Source organism: Bubalus kerabau, chromosome 10 (genome assembly GCF_029407905.1).
Source record: "Bubalus kerabau isolate K-KA32 ecotype Philippines breed swamp buffalo chromosome 10, PCC_UOA_SB_1v2, whole genome shotgun sequence".
Taxonomy (NCBI): Eukaryota; Metazoa; Chordata; class Mammalia; order Artiodactyla; family Bovidae; genus Bubalus; species Bubalus kerabau.
Window position 1 is genome coordinate 37,853,573 of NC_073633.1, and position 21,488 is coordinate 37,875,060.

Sequence of the window (21,488 nt, forward strand, 5' to 3'; positions counted from 1 at the left end):
AGTATGTCAAGGCTGTATATTGTCACCCTGCTTATTTAACTTATATGCAGAATACATCATGAGAAATGCTGGGCTGGAATAAGCACAAGCTGGAATCAAGATTGCCGGGAGAAATATCAATAACCTCAGATAAGCAGATGACACCACCCTTATGGCAGAAAGTGAAGAACTAAAGAGCCTCTTGATGAAAGTGAAAGAGGAGAGTGAAAAAGTTGGCTTAAAGCTCAACATTCAGAAAACTAAGATCATGGCATCTGGTCCCATCCCTTCATGGCAAATAGATGGGGAAACAGTGGAAACAGTGGCAGACTTTATTTTTTTTGGTGGGGGGGCTCCAAAATCACTGTGGATGGTGATTGCAACCATGATATCAAAAGTCATTTACTCCTTGGAGTAAGCTTTTGAGAAAATTGAGAGTCCCTTGGACTGCAAGGAGATCAAACCAGTCCATCCTAAAGGAGATCAGTCCTGAGTGTTCATTGGAAGGACTGATGTTGCAGCTGAAACTCCAATACTTTGGCCACCTAATGCGAAGAACTGAGTCATTTGAAAAGACCCTGATGCTGGGAAAGATTGAAGACAGGAGGAGAAGGGGACGACAGAGGATGAGATGGTTGGATGGCATCACTGTCTCAATGGACATGAGTTTGAGTAAACTCTGGGAGTTGGTGATGGACAGGGAGGCCTGACGTGCTGCAGTCCATGGGGTTGCCAAGAGTCAGACATGACTGAGAGACTGAACAGAACTGAACTCCTTGGAAGGAAAGTTATGACCAACTTAGACAGCATATTAAAAAGCAGAGACATTACTTTGCCAACAAAGATCCATCTAGTCAAGGTTATGGTTTTTCCAGTAGTCATGTATGGATATGAGAGTTGGACTATAAAGAAAGCTGAGCACCAAAGAATTGATGCTTTTGAACTGTGGTGTTGAAGAAGACTCTTGAGTGTCCCTTGGACTGCAAGGAGATACAACCAGTTAATCCGAAAGGAAATCAGTCCTGAATATTCATTGGAAGGACTGATGTTGCAGCTGATGTTGGCCACCTGATTCAAAGAGCTGACTCATTTGAAAAGACCCTGATGCTGGGAAATATTGAAGGTGGGAGGAGAAGGGAATGACAGAGGTTGAGATGGTTGGATGGCATCACCAATTCAATTGACATAAATATGAGTAAACTCCAGGAATTGGTGATGGACAGGGAGGCCTGGTGTGCTGTAGTCCGTGGGGTTGCAAAGAGTTGGATACGACTGAGTAACTGAACTGAACTGAATATAAATTATATATATATAATTTAAATATATATAATTTTATTCAGAAGTGTTTTCCATTCTGGACAAGATACAGTGATGTTGACAAAGACTATATTTGATATTATTCTATTTTGCTATGACACAAAAAATGCATTTTGAAAAGTGTTGATTATGGTAAAGTAAAATCCCAGTAGCCAAATGACAAATGCCCATTCTATGTAATTGATATTACGTAGGATTGAATCATTTCAAAACTATATTTTAATACTATTCTTAAAATATACACATTATAGAACTCTTTCTCACACAGTATCTAAACTTTCATAATACTCTGTTCTGGATATTTCTATCCCCAAAAGAGTACAGATGCTGGGGCATAGGGAAATGGCCATTTTTGTATATTTTGCATCCTTTGTGATATTTTTAATCTAAATATAAACGACTACTTTTTAAAGACTTAAGGGGCTTGAGCTTAATGATATCATAAGTTTGTATTCCAGAAGACTGAGAGAAAGGAGAGATAAGGGATTACTTAGGTACCTAGAGCCTGAAAGATAACCAACAATTGTTGATAAGGAGATCTTCTGGTTAGTAATTTGAGAACAGTGAGTTGGATTTGACATTGACAATATACAAAACTAAATGTTATTGTGATTTAATGTGAGGCATATCTGGTTTAAGAATGGTTTTACAAGAAAAGTCTACTTGGTAAATTTACTCCCAGAATGTTTTGAATACCAATACCAACTAAAAAAATTTCTCAATGCAAAAAAGACATTCTTAGTCAACATACTTTACCAAAAATTCAAATTTTAAATCATAGATCAGAAAGATAACATAAATTATTTAGTCCAATATTCCCTTTCTTCTATTGAGCTTCCCCACCCATATATCCAAATACAATTTACACTTCAATGGCACCCCACTCCAGCACTCTTGCCTGGAAAATCCCATGGAAGGAGGAGACTGGTGGGCTGCCAGTCCATGGGGTCGCTAAGAGTTGGACACAACTGAGCGACTTCAGTTTCACTTTTCACTTTCACGCACTGGAGAAGGAAATGGCAACCCACTCCAGTGTTCTTGCCTGGAGAATCCCAGGGATGGGGGAGCCTGGTGGGCTGCTGTCTATGGGGTCACACAGAGTCGGACACGACTGAAGTGACTTAGCAGCAGCAGCAGCAAACTAGGTGAGTCTGCAGAGACTAAGTCTAAGTGACTTGCTTAACAAAGACAATGATTTGTGGCAAATGGCTGACTGCATTCAAATTCCAGCTTTATCGCTTACTATCTGTATAATCTGCCACATGTTACTTAACCTTTTCTGTGCCTCAGGTGGCTCACCTGAAAAATGGGAACAGTAGTAGCACATAATTCATAGAACTGTTCTGAGATTCAGAGGAGCTAACCTGTCTAATCTGTTTAGCACAGTGCCTGGCATATAGTAAGTGCTCAGTGAGTATTGTTGGTGTTCAGTTGCTAAGTCATAGTTGACTCTTTGTCATCCCATGGACTGCAGGCTTCCCTCTCCTTCACTATCTCCAGGAGTTTGCTCAAACTCATGTCCATTGAGTTGGTGATGTTATCCAACCAGCTCATCCCCTGCTGCCCCTTTCTCTTCTTGCCCTCAATCTTTCCCAGCATCAGGGTCTTTTCTAATGAGTCAGCTCTTTGCATTAAATGGCCAACACATTGGAGCTTCAGCTTCAGCATCAGTCCTTCCAATGAATATTCAGGATTGATTTGCTTTAAGGATTGATTAGTTTGATCTTCTTGCTGTCCAAGACACTCTCAAGAGTCCTCTACAGTACCACAATTCAAAAACATCAGTTCTTCAGCTCTCAGCCTTCTTTATGGTCCAGGTCCACTTATTCTAAATTCTAGTTCTACAAATGATTAATTGTGTGCCCTTAGGCAACTTACTCCAAATGGTCTGTGACATTTGTCACGATTTGCATTGTACAGTTGTTTATTGTCTATTTTCTTCACTGGATATATAAATCCAGGATTACAGGGACTATATATGAAGTCTATTAGTACTTAATGCACTGTTTAATAATAATTAACGAATTATGTGGTGTCTATCATATTTTAGGTGCTCAAGAATGCTTTTTATTATAAATTTGTGTGTGTGTGTGTGTGTGTGTGTTAGTCACTCAGTAGTGTCCAACTCTTTGCGATTCCATGGACTGGTAGCTTACCAGGCTCCACTGTCCATGGAATTCCCCAGGCAAGAATATTGGAGTGGGTAGCCATTCCCTTCTCCAGGGGATCTTCCCAACCCAGGGATCAAACCCGGGTCTCCTCATTGCAGGCTGATTCTTTGCTGTCTGAGCCACCAGGAAAGCCCATTATTATAATCACAACCCTTAACAGGGTTCTTAAGAGGATTAGATGAGAGAATGCAAGTGAATATGTACAAGGTAGAGACTGCCAGCCTGTGAACTCAAAAGGGCAAGTACTTAATAAATGTGGGTTCTTATGATTGTTGCTATCACTATAAGCCTAAAATCTAGACAGTGGCAGAAATGCGACTGCAACTAAGTTTTCCTAGTTCCTCACTGTATATTTTGGCAATGCTATCAATACATATATATATCATCTATATCTATATACATACATACATATATATATGGACAGCAGAAAATCTCAGTCCTTAATGTTAGAAAGTATTTTGCGATGTTAGTTTGCAGCTGAGGCTATTGCCTGGCAACAAAATCTGAGGACAAGATTGGAAACTGGGGTCAAGGTTGATCTAATTCTTCTCATGTACACTTTTTTTTTGGCTTGGACAGCATTACAATGGCATAAAATAGGCGAGGTGGCCAACATTTTAAAGTAAAGAGATTTTCATATAAGTTATCACAATTTTGGTCTTTCTGGAAAAAATTAGAAAGGAGGCACACAAGGCTGGCACCTCCACCTGACAACAACTCAGTGGCTTCATAGAGGGGGCTCCCCCTTCTGCGGGGGTACATGCCTTTTAGTTTACATATGATCCCTGCAGGTGTTGGGGACCCTGATTTGGAATTAATAAGATTTAAGTCATCTGAATGTCTTTGTAGTAATCATTCTGACCCACATAAGCAACACCTTTTTGCTGCAGCAAAGATTTTTATTTCTGTTGCCTTTTTCATCATTCCTCACCTTGCTCGTGTTTTATGCAGCATCTGATAGCGAGTGTCAAGAGAAATTTAAAATTATAGCTCATTTACTCTGGTTAAGCATAAGGAAGGAAAAGCAATTACCAGAGTAAAATGATGGAATTAAAGATTCTTCTTGCAACCTAGGTAGGTATTTAGTGTTTGATGAGTGCTGGAAAAGATAAATACATTTTTCAAGGAGGACTGTATCAATCTGCAATCATGAATGAAAGACTCTGAACATGATTTAGATATCAAACATATGGTTTGCAAACACAATCAATCTTTCTCTAAGCAGTCAGAGTTAGTTGACAATATACTGTACCTCTTTTTGTTTCTAAATTGGAAAATGCTTTTTTAGTGGTGAATAAATTTCCTGTACCAACAGACTTTTTTTTCTAAGGAAATATGCTGCAAGATAGATGGTGCTTTAGAAGATACCACGCAGATGGTCTGTAGAAAAATCTTATAAATATAATCCCATATAAACAGAGTAAATGCATTCTTCATATGAGGATAAAATGTTAATTAGTTTAGCTTAATTACAGATTTGCTACATGCTAGAAGTTTAAATTTAATGGATTGGTGATTCAATTTGATAGATCATAAAAAATAACTATAAGCATGTTACTGGCTGTTTTGCTGACTAATTTAACACGGATGTCCCATGTATCTTTAATTCAACTCTGGCTCAAAATGTACCTTATTCTTAAAGGAGCCCATCAGATAATCAAACATATCTAACTCATGCTAACAAAGGCTATGTACCTCAAACTTTCTTTAAAACTGATCATACAGCCCTTTTACTATCTTTCACAATGCATTCATAAGAGATAGTTACAAAGCAGTAGAGAGTTCTCTATGCAACAATGCAAATTTCAAGAATGTTGCTGTAATTTTGTTCTCAAAAATTTGAAGGAGTATGATTTTAGGAGTGGATTGTAGTTATTCTGCATTTTTTTAATGCAGGTAAAAAAGAAAAGAAAAACACAGAAGAACTACCAACCACATCAAAAAGAGACTGATAAGGAAACCTTTGATTCAGCAGCACCTTAAGTTACTGAAGGGTTTCTCAGGTGGCTCAGTGGTAAAAAATCCACCTGCCAATGCAAGGAGATGTGGGAGATGTGGGTTTGATCCTTGGGTCAGGAAGATCCCCTGGAGGAGGAAATGGCAACCTACTCCAGTATTCTTGCTGGGAGAACTCCATGACAGAGGAGCCTGGCAGGCTACAGTGATGGGGTTGTAAAGAGTCAAAAATGACTGAATGACTGAGCACACATGCAAGATGTTGGAATGAGTTATTCAACTGTATAATAGAATCTCTTTCTAAGATTATGAAAGATATTAGCATGGGCTGATTAATTGCCATTTTGTTGCAGTGCTGGAGATTAGACCAGAGCAGCTTTAGGAGTACCTTTCAAAAATGATTATACTTCAAAACTTCTCTGTAGCTAGCCTACTGAACTTTCATTGTTCATACTTGCACTAACCCAAGCTATCCCTTCTTCCTCACCCACTTATTTCTTTCTCATTCTAACAAGCATCCAATTTGACATCGACAGAGATTTCAGCAAAAATAAAAAATAGAAAAGTGAATAACTTAAATACTGATATAAATTATTTGTGCTGCTTTACTTGGTCAAGTCCTGATAGTTTTATGAAGTTCTGTTATCAAATAATTTTATGAAAGAAAACTAAAGACTCATGACCAAAAAATATAGCATCACCTCAGATAGAAATAAGTACAGTACTTCTTCTATATTTACTAAGAAACACAGAGAAAAGTGGATCAAGACTATTTCCAAAAGCAAGGGCTAAGACATGAGGACCTTGCTTCAATTTTCATCAAAATTTCTCCCAGTGTTGTCTTTGAATCATAAAAAAAAAATGATTTATGTGTATTTATGGGTGACCATGAACTGAAAGGATTTATAATATTTCAGTTAAATTTATTTGTCATTGAATTATTTTATACTTATAAAAACATTACATTAAAAAGGAGAACCCAACTCTATCTTCCTATGTATATTGTTTTTCACTTTATATAGACAATTTTCATAAGATTACTTAATTTTACAAGTCTGCTGGTGAGTAATTATTGGATTTCTCTCCTATTTCTTGTGAAAACTTATTCACAGCTTTTAAAAATTTCATTAAATTTTTTTCTAAACATCAATGACATTGTATTTGTGCAAGTGTATTTTGAAAAGACTTATGAATGTACCTGTTTGTGGCACAGTAATTTTAAAATTTGCTTTCAATACATAAATCTAAGGAGGTTGTGTCTTCATTTTTCTTTTAGAATAGAAAGTATCAGGTATTTCCAATGATTGAAAAGCTGATAAAAAAAACAAGTAAAAAATTATCACAGAATCCATTTTTCTTTCATTTAACGTAACCACATAGGTAAATTTAGATGTTAGAATAATACATTTAAAATATTTTCTCATAAATGATATAGTTACTGTTGTTTAAGTTGTGTTCAACTCTTGTGCAACCCCATGGGCTATAGCTCACTAGGCTCCTCAGTCCATGGGATGGCAAGAATACTGGAGTGGGTTGCCATTTCCTTCTCCAGAGGATCTTCCCAACCCAGGGGTTGAACTCTCATCTCCTGCACTGCAGATGTATTCTTTATCACTGAGCCGTATGGGAAGCCTCATAAATAATATTCTAGGAAGTATATATACAAGCAAGTAATCAATAGTCCAATAAAATAAAGATAATCTGTAGAGTAGGGAATTAGTAAATTATTTTAGAGATAAACAAATCAAATTTGAAAGTATCTGAGAAGAATTCTTTTTCTACTGAAAGCCTGAAGGAAATGAGGCAGATAAAAATATGAACTTCTGGGCCTAAAAGGATTTTGTTAAGGGGAACAAACAAGAGTGTTAAATGCTTTTTTGTTGTTCAGTCTCTAAATCATGCTCCATGCTTTGCAACCCCATGGACTGTAGCATACCAGCCTCCTCTATCCTTCACTATCTCCCCAAGTTTGCTCAAATTCATGTCCACTGAGTCAGTGATGCTGTCTGACCATCTCATCCTCTGCCACCCCTTTCTCCTTTTGCCTTCAATCTTTCCCAACAACAAGGTCTTCTCCAATGAGTTGGCTCTTCACATCAGGTGGCCAGAGTATTGGCACTTTAGCCTCAGCATCAGTCCTTCCAGTGAATATTCAGGGTTGATTTCGTTTAAGATTGACTGGTTGGTCTCCTTCCTGTCTCTTGAGAGTCTTCCCCAGCACCACAATTTGAAAGCATCAACTCTTCAATTTCCACTTTTTCTCCTTCTGTTTGCCATGAAGTGATGAGATAGGATGCTATGATCTTAGATTTTTTAAAATGCATAACCTACATTATTAATTTACGCTTCACAACAGACATGTTGTGATTGGGAAGCTACCGACAAATCAGAGATATTATATTATTTGATCATGATTATATACCTCCCAAGGGGCTGAGGTTGGATTTGAATCCCATATTTTGGTCCTGCACTATTAAGTCTTCTTCCTTCCCACACTTAGTACTTATGTTTAGATATTTGGGGAACTGGTATAGTGAAGGCCTTGTGTAGCAAGATGATTTATGAAGATACTCATTTGTGTTGTTTTTCTCCCTGAGCAAGCTCTTCTACTTTCTCCATCAACAGGCAGACAAATCTAGTCTCTTCACTTCCTTGTCTCAGAGGTCTCTGTGGAAGTCTAGGTTCAGAGGGGCTTCCAGGCCTACTGAAGCCTCTGAAGTCCAACAAGTCAAGAGCATGAGAAGCACAGGACAGCCTGGCCGTGAAGTCATAAGTTACACCAGCTCCCATATTTAGCGCCAACATAAGGCTTCTAGGCTTTTCTCTGCACCACCTTGAGTTCAGAAAAGCCATGTTCCTTATGCCCCACCATTTTGGAGGCTTTTAGAGAGAGGAAGAGGTTTCCTAGCTGGTTCAGTGGTAAAGAATCCGCCTGTCAATGCAGGAGAATGCAGGAGATGTATGGGACGTGGGTTCAATCCCTGGGTTGGGAAGATCCCCTGGAGAAGGAAATGAAACCCACTCCAGTATTCTTGCTTGGAGAATTCCATGGACAGAGGAGCCTGGCGGGCTGTCATCCACAGGGTTGCAAAAGAGTTAGACATGACTGAGAGACTAAAAAACAAGAGAGGAAGAGAGGAAGAAAAAAAAAAAAGGACAGAGTATGAATTCATTTTCTATTGCTTCCATAACATATTACCATAAGTTTAGCAACTTAAAGTAACACATTGTCTAATCCAGTTCTGAGGCCAGATGTCAGACAGGACCTCTCTAGGCTAACATCAGTGTCAGCAGGACTGTATTCCTTGCTGGACGCTCTAGAGGAATATTTGTTTTTTTGCTCATTCAGGTTGCAGTCAGAATTCAGTTCTTTGCATTTGTAGGACTGAGGTCTCCATTCCCTTTCTGGCTGAAAACTAAGTTATTCAGGACTTCTAGATGCAGCCAGAAATCCTTGGCCCCGTTTCTCCACTTTCAAAGCTTCAAGAAAGAAAGTGAAGTCGTTCAGTCATGTCCAACTCTTTACAACCCCATGCACTGCAGCCTTCCAGGCTCTTCTGTCCATGGGATTTTCCAGGCAAGAGCACTGGAGCGGGTTGCCATTTCCTTTTCCAGGGGACCTTCCCAACACAGGGATCGAACCCTGGTCTCCCACATTGTAGGCAGACGCTTTTTCCCTGAGCCACCAGGGAAGTCCCAAAGCTTCAACTGTAGGTTAAATCTTGTATTTTAAATCTGTCCTGCCTCTTCTTCCATCATATCTGTCTAACAAAATTTTCTGTCTTCCTCTTCTTACTTATGTGGGCCTACTTTTAAGGGCCCATGTTATTACCTTTGGCCCATCTGAATAAAAGAGTTTAATCTTCCTATTTTAATGTTTATAATCTTAATTCCATGGAAAGATCCTTTTGCCATGTAATATAAAATATTCACAGTTTCCAGGAATTAGGGCATCAACATCTTTAGGGATCATTATTCTGTCTACCACAGGGTATTTTACCTTAATATAGTTTAAATTATTGTACAGGTCCATAGTTACTGTGTTCTACTAAGCCTACATTTTTTTCTTATGTGGGAGGAGGGCAATCATGAGGAAAATTAATCATCTCTGAAAAAGACGAAGTGATGAAGCCCATTTTCTCTCTGTATTTGAATGCACATCTGAATTGTGATTCCATTACTTTAGAACAGAGAAATAGTTTTTAAACAGATTAATCTTGCAGAATATGGACCTCCTAACTCATACGCTCTATTTGCTACTGCTGAAAAATAATTCTAATTTTAAAAGGCTACGTTGGCTTTAAAAATAAGTTTATAATAGAAATGATTGCTTCTCACAGTACCATAACTATAGGCATTATTATACTATAAATATCATTGCTATGAGACCAACCCATGCTCCTACAGCCTTAAATAATACATGGGTCTTTTAGAGTTTCCAGACAACGTTTTGAGAAACAATACTTGATGGTTGTAATTTTGGGTCTTCCAAAGCTGGCTGAGGTTCTAGGGTTGTTGTCCTGACTGATGATCAATTACCAGAAGTGTAGCTGGCTTCACAGAATTCCCCTGATATTTCATATTAGTTATTAATATTCTATGATTTAGACATCTATTTGAGCATTTCCAATAACACAGTTCCCAGAATAATGGACCCTCTCCCCAGATCCTTTAGACTAAATCCATTGAATACTAACCTATCATATTAAGGCCTAATTGCAATATCCCATTTTGAATTCCAAGCAATGGAATTGGACTAAAGGGAACAAGTCCATTAATGATGTGATTGAGATCATTTCAGTGGCAAGTATCTAGTAGACTCAGGAACTGAGACCTTGTCTGAGCATCTACCAATAACCAGGGCCTAATGGGGAAATAAATTTGGGAGAGGCCTGGGGAATTCTGGTGGGTGGAGATTTTTGGAGCTGGGTGTCATGGCTTTGCCTGTGTGTGCACTTTTGCTTTTGGTACTTTAATCTTTGTATTTCACTTTCCTCACGGCTGTTTTATGATTGTGCACTCTCTAAAAATTGGTCAGTTTATAAGCATTAATGAACATTTTTTATGTCTTTATGTGTTGTGTGGTTGTGCTTAGTCACTCAGTCATGTCCAACTCTTTGTGACCCTTTGGATTGTAGCCCGCCAAACTCCTCTGTCCATGGGATTTCTTAGGCAAGAATACTGGAGTGTGTTGACATTTCCCTTCTCCAGGGAATCTTCCCAATCCAGGGATAGAATCTGAGTCTCCTGTGTCTCCTGCATTGCATGTGGATTCTTTACCTGCTGAGCCATAATATATTTAAATTTCTATGCAAAGTGAATAGGTTGAACTTAGCTAAGGAATGAAAGTAAGGTAGGAAGAAGATTTCGAGGGAAAGACTACCCAATAACTGAAACTCTGAAAACTATAATTACAAACATTTTGGGCACAATGGGACAGAAACCATGAAACTGAGCCTCTGTTATATAAATGAAGGGCAGGACCCAGTGAGTATGGGTAAAGGTGAGACAAATTGAGGAGGGGTTGGTGGTGATGGTTAAGAGTTAGAGGAAATCTTCCCAAGTCAATCAAACAGCTCCAGGTTCAGAGATTTTCTCAACTCTTGACAATACAACTCTTAGAATGGGAAACATTGCCTTAATTCACAATTTCAACAATGCAGGAAGTCATTATTCAAATTTTCCTATAGGGTCAAGAACTCAGAGGTTGACTTCAAGCTATAAGGCATTTTAAACTCCTTTTGCAGGCTTAAAGTGTTCTATACCTACATATGTTTTGGCATATATACTTGACTACATAGATACAATTTGTATATAATTCCATTCCCAAAAGGCATGGAAGAGGCAATGCATCTTATACTCAATTGCCACCAAAGAGCACAAAGATGAATGTTTAAGTCCAGACACTGACACATCCCCCTAAATTTTCAAAGCATGGCTTGCGGTCTCAGCCCCCTGACTCCCATTCCCTGTAATGGAAATCAGGTGGCAAAACCCTAATGCAAACTCCTTGGAAATCTAGAAGACGGCATAATGATGTTCTTTGTTTTGCTATGGAAACATTTATATGGGACACAGGTTCAACTGTCCATGAAATGATGCACTAATCTCCAGAGTTCACAATGTAATTTGGAGTATATTTTCTTCTCCATGTGCATGCAATTGTGAAGGTAATTGCCACCCTGAAGGTAAAGAATGCCAAGTGTCCCTCATGTAACACACAGCTACATTCTGAACGATCTCAGAGCCAGACATTCACATTAGGCATGCAAAGAAAAAGTCCACGGAACTTGTGTGCATCTTCTTGTTTTTATGCAGTCTTTCTGGAGAACACCTGATCTTTCCTTGATAAGGTTTGTTGGTTTTCATAAACTAGTTTGTTGTGAATAATCAGTTCAATTTCTGGCCTGAATAGTATCATTGATTTAATATGATAAACCAAGAAACAGTTCTCTTCCGTCTCAAATTTATAAATTTTATTCAGACCCCATAGATGTTTAAAATCTGAAAATTAAACCAGCTTAAAGATAAAAGTGCAGACTTCAGATAAAGCTAGGGATATATTAAAAGCAATGTCAGCACCTCAGCTGTCAGGCTGAGACCACAGGCTAAAGGCTCATCTATTATTTTCAGAAAGTATAACTCTTAATTTCTTTGTAAACTATGAATATTTTTAGAAATTAAAATAATTTAATTTTTGATAAAAGCAGGTGCCTACATTTTCAATGACTAACATATGATCACATTACTTAATTGTAGAAAAAATATAATAAGTCGTTTTAATCGTATCTAATCACCTTATGAGAAGTCCATTGTAAATTAACTATTCTACGATAGCACTTAGGGATGCAAAGTTTTATATTTTTTCTTGTTTTAAAGTATCACTCTTTTTATCTCTTCTGAACTTGACTAGGCAGTTCTCAAGGGATGTAATAGAAGTATAAGATGTACTTCTTCCCCATAGCATCTAGCTTAGAGTTCATTACAGGAGTTCAATAAATACTGTGCATGTATTGATTGATTGTCAGCATTCTGCTTTGTGACTCCTTTTAATATCTCAGATGCTGAAATGTCATTATCATAATCATCATAAACCTCATTTATCTGTTCATGACATTGTTCTGGGTGCTACATAAAATGCAGCAGTGAGTTCTAAAAGTACAAGAATAACTGAAAGCATGTTCACTGACCCACTAATCGGGAAAGATGGCACGGGTTGGAGGATTCACCCATACATTTAAAATTTATTGGATATATATATAACTCACTTCTAATAATTTGAAACATTTTATAGCAAAAAGTGATAAAGTTATAAAAATATCAGCACAAAAGTAAGAAATGCACAGAAAGATGAGAAAGTGAAGGTTTGGCTGTGAATTTCTCTACAGTCCTGGCAAGAAGACTAGGCCAACCTCAGTTTGACATTTTGGACTGAATAATTCTGTATTGCAGTGCTGTGCATTGTTGTCTGTTCAGCAGACAATCACTAGATGCCTGTAGTACCCCCTTCCCTCCCCTTGTGTTGAGACAACTAAAAAATGTCTCCAGAAATGGCCCTCAATTTGAGAATCACTAAACTAGGTGATCTAATCCTCTTTATAAGGATGGAGAGAGCACAACCCAGTTCTATGGGGGTTGGGATATAAGAGAACAATACAATTATTTTCTGACACTAATTTCTAGAGTAAATTTCAATAAACCATGAGTGATTTGATCTATAGTGTCCTCAATAACACTGGCTAATATTTCTTGAGACTAAGCCAGCTGCTAAAATTGGCATTGTATACCCATGACCTATGAGATGGGTAGTATTGACATCTTTATAGATAAATAAATTCAGGGTCACCAAAATTAAGCAATTTACTCAAGGTCATACTGTAAGTTGCAGAGTTAGGATTCAAACACAAGCAATTTAAGCAGAAAGCCACCACTCAAAGTTACCAACGACAGTCTTATGGAAAGGTGAAGTAATATAATACTGCTGATTTTTGTCTAGCTCTTCTGTAAAAGTAGAGAACAGAAATATAAAGCACAAACTAGGAAGAGCAATGAACAGCTCCTCCAGAAGCTATCTGCAGTATCCACCGTCTTCAGAAGTGGCTGAGTGATAGCTGTCCATAGTGTATATTGGTGATAATTGCTGATGACGCTGAGTTGGAGTAACAGTGAGGGAGCTGCCCTAGACTTCATGTGATGCCTTTCTCTAATTGTCAAAACCTGCAAGTGATGAGACTTTTTATTTGAAGTATCTTGGCACTTTCTTTCTTTCAGAGATTTTAATAATATGTTGTATCACACTGTAGAGAGAGAAGGAATCTGGAAAAGACCTTGGAATTAAATCTATCTGGTACAAAAAACTGCAGCTGTGTAAATGAACAACGATTTGACCTCTCTTATCTGAAAATGGGTATATAAGTATCACACACACACACACACACACACACATATATATATAACTGGACATGGAACAACAGACTGGTTCCAAATAGGAAAAGGAGTACATCAAGGCTGTATATTATCACCCTGCTTATTTAACTTATATGCAGAGTACATCATGAGAAACGCTGGGCTGGAGGAAACACAGGCTGGAATCAAGACTGCCAGGAGAAATATCAATAACCTCAGATATGCAGATGACACCACCCTTATGGAAGAAAGAGAAGAACTAAAGAGCCTCTTGATGAAAATGAAAGAGGAGACTGAAAAAGTTGGCTTAAAGCTCAACATTCAGAAAACTAAGATCATGGCATCTGGTCCCATCACTTCATGGGAAATAGATGGGGAAACAGTGGAAACAGTGTCAGACTTTATTTTTGGGGGCTCCAAAATCACTGCAGATGGTGATTGCAGCTATGAAATTAAAGGATGCTTACTCCTTGGAAGGAAAGTTATGACCAACCTAGATGGCATATTAAAAAGCAGAGACATTACTTTGTCAACAAAAGTCCATCTCGTCAAGGCTATGGTTTTTCCCATAGTCATGTATGGATGTGAGAGTTGGACTGTGAAGAAAGCTGAGCGCCAAAGAATTGATGCTTTTGAACTGTGGTGTTGGAGAAGACTCTTGAGAGTCCCTTGGACTGCAAGGAGATCCAACCAGTTCATCCTAAAGGAAATCAGTCCTGAATATTCACTGGAAGGACTGATGCTGAAGCTGAAACTCCAATACTTTGGCCACCTGATGCGAAGAGCTGACTCATTTGAAAAGACCCTGATGCTGGGAAAGATTGAGGGGAGGAGGAGGAGGGGACGTCAGAGGATGAGATGGTTGGATGGCATCACCAACTTAATGGACATAGGTTTGGGTAGACTCTGGGAGTTGGTGATGGACAGGGAGGCCTGGCATGCTGCAGTTCATGAGGTTGCAAAGAATTGGACACGACTGAGCAACTGAACTGAACTGAGTGTGTATATATATATGTGTGTATATATATATATATATATAAAATGAGCTTCCCAGGTGGTTCAGTGATAAAGACTCCATCTGCCTAACAGGAGACATGAAAGATTTGATCCCTGGGTCAGGAAGACCCCCTGGAAAAGGAAATGGCAGCCTACTCCAGTATTCTTGCCTGGTGAGTCCCATGAACAGAGGAGCCTGGCAGGCTACAGTCCGTGGGGTCTCAAAAGAGTCTTACATGACTTAGCAACTAAACAACAACAAAATGAAATATAATATATAAAAGTAAGTGTATAATGTATTTATTTGTAGGAATCTTATAAGAATTACAGCTTAGGTAATAAAAGGTATTTCTTAAAACACTAAATTGTGAAAATACCTATGTAGTACTAACACTCTTTTTTATGTGTTATTTGCTATATTTGCTCTGAGAAATTTGTGTAACTTAGTATAAAAAAAAGAAGTAGTGGTAATACTGGTGATTTCCAGGGCCTTTTTTTTTTTTTTCTGGGAAAACATATACTATCCAATGCTATATTTCCTCAGGTAGAAATAAGTTTTTAGGTTTTGTTGACTTATTAATTTCATCCTTGGTAAAAGAGATACCCCACGCCCAAGGTAAGAGAAACCCAAGTAAGACGGTAGGTGTTGCAAGAGGGCATCAGAGGGCAGACACACTGAAACCATACTCACAGAAAATTAGTCAATCTAATCACACTAGGACCACAGCCTTGTCTAACTCAATGAAACTAAGCCATGCCCGTGGGGCAACCCAAGACGGGTGGGTCATGGTGGAGAGATCTGACAGAATGTCGTCCACTGGAAAAGGGAATGGCAAACCACTTCAGTATTCTTGCCTTGAGAACCCCATGAACAGTATGAAAAGGCAAAATGATAGGATACTGAAAGAGGAACTCCCCAGGTCAGTAGGTGCCCAATATGCTACTGGAGATCAGTGGAGAAATAACTCCAGAAACAATGAAGGGATGGAGCCAAAGCAAAAAGAATACCCAGCTGTGGATGTGACTGGTGATAGAAGCAAGGTCCGATGCTGTAAATAGCAATATTGCATAGGAACCTGGAATGTCAGGTCCATGAATCAAGGCAAATTGGAAGTGGTCAAACAAGAGATGGCAAGAGTGAATGTCGACATTCTAGGAATCAGCGAACTAAAATGGACTGGAATGGGTGAATTTAACTCAGATGACCATTATATCTACTACTGCGGTCAGGAATCCCTCAGAAGAAATGGAGTGGCCATCATGGTCAACAAAAGAGTCCGGAATGCAGTACTTGGATGCAATCTCAAAAATGACAGAGTGATCTCTGTTTGTTTCCAAGGCAAACCATTCAATATCAAAGTAATCCAAGTCTATGCCCCAACCAGTAATGCTGAAGAAGTTGAAGTTGAATGGTTCTATGAAGACCTACAAGACCTTTTAGAACTAACACCCAAAAAAGATGTCCTTTTCATTATAGGGGACTGGAATGCAAAAGTAGGAAGTCAAGAAACACCTAGAGTAACAGGCAAATTTGGCCTTGGAATACGGAATGAAGCAGGGCAAAGACTAATAGAGTTTTGCCAAGAAAATGCACTGGTCATAACAAACACCCTCTTCCAACAACACGAGAAGACTCTATACATGGACATCACCAGATGGTCAACACCGAAATCAGATTGATTATATTCTTTGCAGCCAAAGATGGAGAAGCTCTATACAGTCAGCAAAAACAAGACCAGGAGCTGACTGTGGCTCAGACCATGAACTCCTTATTGCCAAATTCAGACTGAAATTGAAGAAAGTAGGGAAAACCACTATACCATTCAGGTATGACCTAAATCAAATCCCTTATGATTATACAGTGGAAGTGAGAAATAGATTTAAGGGCCTACATCTGATAGATAGAGTGCCTGATGAACTATGGACTGAGGTTCGTGACATTGTACAGGAGACAGGGATCAAGACCATCACCATGGAAAAGAAATGCAAAAAAGCAAAATAGCTGTCTGGGGAGGCCTTACAAATAGCTGTGAAAAGAAGAGAAGCGAAAAGCAAAGGAGAAAAGGAAAGATATAAACATCTGAATGCAGAGTTCCAAAGACTAGGAAGAAGAGATAAGAAAGCCTTCTTCAGCGATCAATGCAAAGAAATAGAGGAAAACAACAGAATGGGAAAGACTAGAGATCTCCTCAAGAAAATTAGAGATACCAAGGGAACATTTCATGCAAAGATGGGCTCAATAAAGGACAGAAATGGTATGGACCTAACAGAAGCAGAAGATATTAAGAAGAGGTGGCAAGAATACACAGAAGAACTGTACAAAAAAGATCTTCATGACCCAGATAATCATGATGGTATGATCACTGACTTAGAGCCAGACATCCTGGAATGTAAAGTCAAGCGGGCCTTAGAAAGCATCACTACGAACAAAGCTAGTGGAGGTGATGGAATTCCAGTTGAGCTATTCCAAATCCTGAAAGATGATGCTGTGAAAGTGCTGCACTCAATATGCCAGCAAATTTGGAAAACTCAGCAGTGGCCACAGGACTGGAAAAGGTCCGTTTTCATTCCAATCCCAAAGAAAGGCAATGCAAAAGAATGCTCAAACTACTGCACAATTGTACTCATCTCACACGCTAGTAAAGTAATGCTCAAAATTCTCCAAGCCAGGCTTCAGCAATATGTGAACCATGAATTTCCTGATGTTCAAGCTGGATTTAGAAGAGGCAGAGGAACCAGAGATCAAATTGCCAACATCCGCTGGATCATGGAAAAAGCAAGAAAGTTCCAGAAAAACATCTATTTCTGCTTTCTTGACTATGCCAAAGGCTTTGACTGTGTGGATCACAATAAACTGTGGAAAATTCTTCAAGAGATGGGAATACCAGACCACCTGATCTGCCTCTTGAGAAAAATTGTATGCAGGTCAGGAAGCAACAGTTAGAACTGGATATGGAACAACAGACTGGTTCCAAATAGGAAAAGGAGTACGTCAAGGCTGTATATTGTCACCCTGCTTATTTAACTTATATGCAGAGTACATCATGAGAAATGCTGGATTGGAAGAAGCACAAGCTGGAATCAAGATTGCCGGGAGAAATATCAATAACCTCAGATATGCAGATGACACCACCCTTATGGCAGAAAGAGAAGAGGAACTAAAAAGCCTCTTGATGAAAGTGAAAGTGGAGAGTGAAAAAGTGGGCTTAAAGCTCAACATTCAGAAAATGAAGATCATGGCATCCGGTCCCATATCTTCATGGCAAATAGATGGGGAAACATTGGAAACGGTGTCAGACTTTATTTTTTTGGGCTCCAAAATAAGTGCAGATGGTGACTGCAGCCATGAAATTAAAAGACGCTTACTCCTTGGAAGGAAAGTTATGACCAACCTAGATAGCATATTCAAAAGCAGAGACATTACTTTGCCAACAAAGGTTCGTCTAGTCAAGGCTATGGTTTTTCCTGTGGTCATGTATGGATGTGAGAGTTGGACTGTGAAGAAGGCTGAGCGCTGAAGAATTGATGCTTTTGAACTGTGGTGTTGGGGAAGACTGTTGAGAGTCCCTTGGACTGCAAGGAGATCCAACCAGTCCATTCTGAAGGAGATCAGCCCTGGGATTTCTTTGGAGGGAATAATGCTGAAGCTGAAACTCCAGTACTTTGGCCACCTCATGTGAAGAGTTGACTCATTGGAAAAGACTCTGATACTGGGAGGGATTGGGGGCAGGAGGAGAAGGGGACGACAGAGGATGAGATGGCTGGATGGCATCACTGACTCGATGGACGTGAGTCTGGGTGAACTCTGGGAGTTGGTGATGGACAGGGAGGCCTGGTGTGCTGCAATTCATGGGGTCGCAAAGAGTCGGACACGACTGAGCGACTGAACTGAACTGAATTGAATACTTTATCAGATACTGAACTCCTCCTCACCACCCCCTCCAATGGCCCACAAGACACACTTTCTCACTTTTTGTTCCTAATTATTAGGTCTTGAACAGAATCAAATGATGACTCAATGATTAGAAAGATTTATGCTGACTTGCTGAATACCCAATACATGTCTAATGTTTGACTGATTGATAGTTAGTTCCCTTCCTTAGCCATTAATTTTTTCATATTTTAGTGGCTTATGAAATTTATTCAGAGAATCCCATTAGATACTCAGTTCTAAGCTGAGTCAAGCATAAACATATATATTGTGGAATGTATTTTTAAGGTATCTATTTCTAATCTTACATAGGTTAGGTATTTAACCCAATTCAGCAAGTATTTTGAATATCTACATAGGCAATGCAGGAAATAAGACATATATAAGATCTGATTTAGCTACTCAACAAACTTACAATTGCTAGAGTAGACAAGATATATGTGATAGACTTGGAACATGCCAGCGGAATTCAGAAAAGGGGGACCAAGGGGCTTCCCTGGTGGCTCAAAGGTATAGAATCTGCCTGGTAATGCGGGAGACACGGGTTAGATCTCTGATCTAGGAAGATCCCATATGCTGTGGTACAACTAAACCTTTGGGCCACAACCATTAAGCCTGTGCTCTAGAGACTGGGGACCACAACTACCGAAGCTCACATGCCCTAGAGCCTGTGCCCTGCAACAAGGGAAGACACCACAATGAGAAGCCCCTCCACAGCTGGAGAGTAGCCCCCTTTCACCACAACTAGAGAAAAGCCAGTGCAGCAATGAAGATCCAGCACAGTCAAAAACATTAATCAATAAAGAAATCAAATTATTTAAAAAGAAGAAAAAGGAGAGCAAAAGTAAGCTGGAAACACTGTGAGAGGTAGAGTTGCTTGTATACATCTGTTCAAAAATTTAAGCAATATACACACAATGATATGATATTTCTATCTCATATCCTCACATACAACACTCATGTACTCAAATTTGTATATATATATATTTGTTGTTTGTTTTACAAAAGTGAGATTATTCTTTAAATTTTTCTATGGGTATACTGCTAATATGGTGTACAAAGATCATTTTCATTACTTAAAAATACAAATAAAAATGTGAAAATTAGTTAAAAATGTGAATCACATGATATGAATGTGCCATAATTTAAATATTCACCATTGATTTTCAGTTTAAGTGGGTTTCAGATTTCTTCTCCTATGAAGACTATTAGAACGTTCTTATTTGTCTATGCAAGCAATTCTGTAGGATATGGTTCTAAAGTGGAACCCCTGGTTCAAATGATACCCATATTTAAAAAGCATTACTGGATTTACAAGTTAGTCTTTGAAAAGTTACCCCAGTTTATAGCTCTTTGGAGACAGAGCACTTTCCCCTACACCTGCATAAAATCAGTCTTTTTTATTTTTACCAATCGAGTCAGTGAAAAAGGATACCTCCTCTTTCAAGAATGAGATTTTTAAAATTTGAATGACAGGTAAGAAGCCGAAGCCAGGAAAATTCCTTTAGGAAACTATTATTATAATATGACAAAATTAATCATGAGAGTGAGGAGACAGGCTATTTCAAAGCAGAGCAGTCACACCAGTAAATAGAATTAAAATGGGTTAGGAACAGGTGTGTTAGAGAATGACCTGCCCATGAAAATGAAGCGCAAAATTTGCCAGTGTTTGATCAGAAAAGCACGCTTTAAAATTATTCTCACTGAAAAAGAGATTCGCAGGTCTTTCCTCTAATTTTGTCCTTTCCCTTAGGGTTTTTTTTTTTTTTTTCTTTCCTATTCTGATTCCAACTTTTACCAATTGTACTTTTTCTCCAGGAGTATCCTTTATATCTTTTGTGCCAAAATTACACCAAAATAGAATTCCTTACCATTTGAAAGACAATGCAGATCTGAGTTAGAGTGTTAGCAGTAGGAAAGAAGAGGGAGGTTGTATACTAGAGGTTTCTGAGAATATATGATCAAAATGACTGGTTGGCTATTGAGTGTAGATCATGAAAACAAAAGCTGTCTTGGTTACTGGCCTAAGTGACTAGAACAGTCTTGCTGAGGTTGAGAATACAATAGGAGAAGGAAGTCTGTGGAGGAAGTTAATTCAATTTGAGGCATGTTCACTTTGAGGTGCTCCTGGTGCTGGGGTATCCCCTAGGTGATATTTTGGAAATTCCGGTCTGCATTTCAGGAAATCAGTCATACTGAAGTAATACCTTAAGTTATTTACCTGGGCATGGACATTAAGAGGAAGCAAAGAGAGCCAAGGTGAAAAAATTTAGAAGTATCTCCCATTAATGGGTAGGCAGAGGGAGCAGACCTGGGCTATGTAAGAAAGATTGTCAGGTAATGAGAATCCCAGGAGAATGGGGAAGATGAGTTCTTTCTTTCTTCAGCTTTATTGGAATATTACTGACAATTAAAAGTTGTAAACCTTGTCATTTTAATATGTGTACATTTTGAAAGGATCACTGTAATCACACTAATTAGCACATCCATCACTCATAATTACTGCTTTCTTTCTTTCTCCCTTTTTCCTTTCTTCCTCCCTTCCTCCTCCCTCCTTCCCTCTCTTTCTTTCTTCTTCTCTGTCAGGAACACTTACGGTATATTCTCAATAAATTTCAAGTGTACAGTAGAGTATTTTAAACTATGGTCATAATGCTGTACATTAGATCTCCAGAATTTATATAATTATCTCGCATAATTGAAATTTTGTACCTGTTAACCAACATCTCCCT